Below are 5,622 nucleotides of genomic sequence, written 5' to 3' on the forward strand. Positions count from 1 at the left end.
CCACAGTCCACTTGGCTCAGTTCCCACCCTCACTGGTGTGATGTAATTTTCTGTATAAAATAGGAAGCCACCCCCACCCCCTCCTCCCTCTCTCTCTCTCTCTCTCTCTCTCTCTCTCTCTCTCTCTCTCTCTCTCTCCTCTTCTCTACCCTTCTATCTGCTTTGCCACTCCCCTATTCCCACATAATAAACTTCTCCCATGTGGAACACCTTGGCCTGGTCTGCTGCTTGGTTTATCCACTCAAAATATAAAAGTTTGTGTAAAGGGGGCAGCAGACCCATACTCACTACAGATTTTTTTTTGTAGCTTTTATTACTCTAGCAACCATCTTAATTACAAATATAGGTGAATTAAAAGTCCTGAGCCTGTGATCGAACTGCAAACTGCAGCCACTTACAGTTTAACCACAATCTGCAAGTTTCTCTTGTAACACCAGAGCACAACCACAACTTTGGAAACCAAAATTCAACCTCCAACAAACAATCCATTCTCTTTAAAATCAACACCAAGTATATCGCCCCATGCTACATAATTTTTGGCTGCTAGTTCCTGCTCATGATGGTGCAGCCTCCAAGACCTCAAAGAAACACTGCCCTAATCCTCATCTGATTTCTAGGATAAGAATTACATAAAATATCCCAATTTAGACTTTTTTTAGAGATCTGTTTTCCTGGTTTCGTTCATGCCATGTGTTGTTTGGAATGACTCCAACCCCGAGTTACCAGTTTTAAGCTAGCTTTCTTTTACCAATGTTGCAAATTTCTAATCATTCCCAATAACTTATAAGCCAATACTCTATAGCCAATATGTGCAGAATATACTTATATCTTTAAAACCAGTCAGAAACAAAAATGAAGTGACTATACATATCTTATATATTTAGACCTAACAAAATTTACTTGCTTTTTCTAGCTGTAATTTCAAGAGAAAAGGACCTTGTCACTTGCTGAACCCTATAACACAATTACAGAGATTTTTGTGGGAAAAAAACAGTCATCAGCTTATTTATCACTGAAATTGAGAAGCTGCTTGTCCCTTTAAGAGGAGCATTTCTCCAGCTGTGCTTGACTCCCAGCTACAGTGTAGGGTGCCTTATCAGTTTCTGCTGTGCAAAATGATCTGCCTTATAAATAAGTTAAACTAAACCAAGGGATGGACAGCCAGCAGGTAAAGTTTTAACCATTTTTTAATTTGAACATAATACATAGAACTACAGTCATTTAAACAAAGAAACAAACAAAAAACAAACAAAATGAAAACAGACATAAATTGACACGTGGACAGAGTGGAGCACCAAAGAGAGACAACAGACAGAGCGGGAAGAGAACTTGATCTAACCAGAACTGAGGATATCTCCAATAGGAGTCAGAGAGGAAGCAGGGCAGCTCCTGAGGAATCCTGTCCCTAGGAGAGCTCTGAAATCCATTTTTCTTCATTTTTGCTAACACATCCCAGACAGGGGACAACTGCTTTTCTGAAAGCTATTTTCTCTCTCTCTTTCTCTTTCTCATGTCATTTGTATATTTACTATTCCTACTTCTGGGGAACATGCACAATATAAATCTACTTAATCTAAGAATTTTTCTAACATCTGATTTTTTTTTAAAACCCTGCTCCTCTCACCTGATGCAGCTATTGGCTGCAGACAAATGCCTATATAGAATCACCCTGTCCCAATTGTGCTGTCACCCCCTAGGTGAATTTGTCGTTGTGTCAACACTTTGTTCAGCCTTGCCTGTATCCTCTCTTAATGCAGCTCCTGCAACAACAGCCTCCAAAACAATAAAATTTATGGCTAGCGCCAGCTAGCATTGCTGCCACATGTTGCTTACCACTCTGCAGAATTCTGTAACTTCTTCTGTTTTCTGTGGAGCTCCATCAAGAGAAGCTTTCCTCAGTCAATCCCCCTCTCCCCCATTTTCAGTTCCCTAGTTCAGGTGCCACCTGTAGCTGTCCAGGAGCCATCAATGAGCTGGGTACCTGAAAGGGAGGCCAGAAATGAAAAATGAAGGTGCTGGTGAGAGAAGGATGAAGTCAAGACAAAGGTTTCGGATCAAGGTTCAAAGTTTGATAGTTACCACTGTATTTACATAGGGAGAGCCCACAGACCCACCTTCTGTATCAGTGGGGTTATGTTGCTTTATTTTTATTGGATTATGTGGCAAAGCAAGTTCATCAGGCAGTCTGCTCCTGTAGCAAAATCCAGATGCTGCAAGGCAGAAGACTCCACCTAGGTCAGTGGAAGACCAGCTGTAGCAAACACTTAAGGCCTATTTAGCCTGCTCAAGGCTGGGGACAGGGCACAAATATTATCTTTTTTTTTTCTTTTTTATTGGATATTTTATTTATTTACATTTCAAATCATATCCCTTTCCCGGTTTCCCTTCCAGAAACCCTCTATTCTATTCCCCATCCCCCTGCTTCTATGAGGGTGCTCCCTCACCCACCCACTCACTCCTACCTCACCACCCTGGCATTCCCTTACACTTTAGAATTGAGCCTTCACATGACCAAGGGGCTCCCCCTGCACTGATGCCAGATAAGGCCATTCTCTGCTACATATACAGCTGGAGCCATAGATTCCTCCATGTGTACTCTCTGGTTGGTGGTTTAGTTCCTGGGAGCTCTGGGGGGGGGTCTGGTTGGTTGATATTGTTGTTCTTCCTATGGGGTTCTCAAACCCCTTCAGCTGTTCCAGTCCTTTCCTTAACTCCTCAATTGAGCTTCCCATGCTCAGGCCAATGGTTGGCTGCAAACATCAGCCTCTATATTTGTTAGGCACTGGCAAAGACTCTCAGGAGACATCTATATTTGTCCTGTCAGTAAGCACTTCCTGGCATCAGCAATAGTGACTAGATTTGGTGTCTATATATGGGATGAATCCCCTTGTGGGGCAGTCTCTGGATTACCTTTCCTTCAATCTCTGCTCTATACTTTCTCCCTGTATTTCCTTTAGACAGGAGCAATTCTTGGTTAAATATTTGGAGATGGGTGGGTGGCCCCACCCCTCAATCAGGGGCCTTGACTAACCTCTAGATATGATCTCTACAGGTTCTCTCTCCCTTTTGGGGGGTATTTTGGCTGATGTAATACCCATTGGGTCCTGGGAGCCTCTTGCTTCCCTGGCATCTGGGTCTTTCTGGCGGTTACCCCCAGTTACACCCCCCCATTGCTACACACATCTGTTTAATTTTCTGACCCTCTTTATATCATCCCAATCTCCTCCCATACCTGATCCTGTCCCCCTTTCCACTCTCCCCATCCTCTGTTTCTCCCAATTTCCTCCCACCCTCTACAGCCCATGAATATATTGTTCCTCCTTCTAAGAAGGATTGAAGCATCCACACATTGGTCTAACTTCCTCTTGAGCTTTATAAGGACCGTGAGTTGTATCATAGGTATTCCAAGGTTTCTGCCTAATATCCACTTAACAGTGTGTACATACCATGTGTGTTCTTTTGTGACTGTGTTACCTCACTCAGTATGATATTTTCTAGTTCTATCCATTTGCTTGCAAATTTCATGAAGTCATTTTTAATAGCTGAAAATACACCCTCTGTTTTCATACAAGGTATCCAAATTATGGATTCCATTCCTGCTTCTTCTTCTCGTACCTTGCATTATTCCTTGCAATCTGGACTCTCCCTTTGACAACAAACAGGCTACTGAGTGATAACAGTGAAATCAAACATGCTGAGTTAAAATTAAAAACAAATATAGCCGCTCTCCCCCAGCAATTGGCAACTCATTGCTTTATTGGTAACATTGTTCTTATACCAACCAGGGGCAGAGCAGATGGCAATCTTTGGATAATCCTAGCTTGATGCCTGGCTTGGTAGCCAAAGCCATTTTATACAAGAAAACATATAAACCAAATCAAACCTGAGCAAACCTAAACCAGGCAGTGCTGTGGAAGAGTAAGAAGACAGACAGAGACTGTAGAGCACAATGTCCTCAACAGATCTGCCATCCGGTGCTTAGCACATGCAGGGACATAGACCCTGGCTAGCCACTATGCCATGCAGAATGGGCATGGAAAGTGACCCAGGGGCCTGCTCGCTGCATGGTCAGCTTTCTGTGGAAACTACCATAATGTGCAAGCATGTGGTAGTCAGGTGAGAGTAAAATAGCTTGAGAATAATGAACAGAGTTAGAACTGGAGACTTGAAGACAGTCAGGATTAGTTGGTTGTTAGTGCTCATCCCTAACAGTCCCCTACTTGGGGGTCTGAGGCTCATTTTACCACTAGAGATTATAGGGATGTCTCTAGTCAGGGTAGGTACCTGGGACCATATGGATGACCAGGAGCTGTACAGACATGAGCCTGCCACTCACTGCTTGTAGTACTGGGAAGAGATGGCTTCCCTTTTCACTAAAGACAGTACTTGGGGGAATAGGCTATTTCTCTCCATCAGGCAGCAGAGTGGAGCTAACCTTGGTAGTGGGTGTGGGTGAGCCTGAGGCTACAAGGGTGAAGGAGCTGATCCCACCATTTGTCTCTCAGTGCCATGAATGCAGAGCTGACATCTGACCACCACCTCAAGCAGTAGGAAAAGTGGCCCACAGGGTAGTATGCACAGTAAAGCTAAACCTGCCTTTGATCAGTTGTAGTATTCAAGAGAGTGGGCCCTGGACCTTGCCTGCAAATCATAGCAATGCTGTTTCTGGTGGTAGGGGCACAACTGAACCACTTAAGAGTGAGAGTTCATGAGAGCTGGTCCCTCCAATCATCTGCCACATGTCTGCTATGAGGTTGTGTGGGGATGGGGGTGATTCCCTTCCTTATCCCCACTACCTGTGTCAGTCAGTAGAGCTGGCCCCGAGAGCCTGAGAATGGGAGACCTAGCCCTGCCCCTTCACTGTTTCTAGCACTGGGGAGAGTGGGCCATGCACATAGCCTGATTAACACAATGAAGCTGACCCAAATGGCTAAGGCAGGAGTTATCCAGCCCAAGGTATGAGAGCAGAAGAGCTGTCCAAGCACTTTCAAACTGTAGCTCTAGGGCAGGTGGGCCTCACTGCTTGATGGGGCAGCATAGTGGAACTGGCCCCTGGAGGCATGGGTGTGGGAGAGCCAACCCTAAGGGCATGTGATCAGAAGAGTTGACTCTCCTTCCTGCCAAAAGTGATATTGGATGGCCTAGCCATATCCAAGCTAGAGAACTTGCCCTGGTGGTACAGATAAGAGAGAGCCAGAGCCCTGACCAGCTTTGCTACTACTATCCAGGTCCTGATCCAGGGGTTCTCAGTTTGCCCACACTCAAAGTCTCTATCATCGGGAAATGGTTGAGATGTATAAAAGGGCCAGTCTGTATGATCCAAAGCTGCAGGATCTCCATTACATGGGGCAACCACAAGATAATTGGAAGGAGTCCTGGTGAGGAACTGATATTGATGGTATCACAGAAGCCAGAAGTGTTGAACCAGACCAATGACTCATTGCAATGTGCAATGAACATTTGAAAGTGAAGAGAGAGGTATATAATGTGAGACACACTGTGACATAATATAGCTGCCATGACCAGGCAGAGGCAGGCAGATTTCTGAGTTCGAGGCCAGCCTGGTCTACAGAGTGAGTTCCAGGACAGCCAGGGCTACACAGAGAAACCCTGTCTCAAATA

The sequence above is a fragment of the Mus pahari genome, chromosome 16 (genome assembly GCF_900095145.1).
Source record: "Mus pahari chromosome 16, PAHARI_EIJ_v1.1, whole genome shotgun sequence".
NCBI classification, from domain to species: Eukaryota; Metazoa; Chordata; class Mammalia; order Rodentia; family Muridae; genus Mus; species Mus pahari.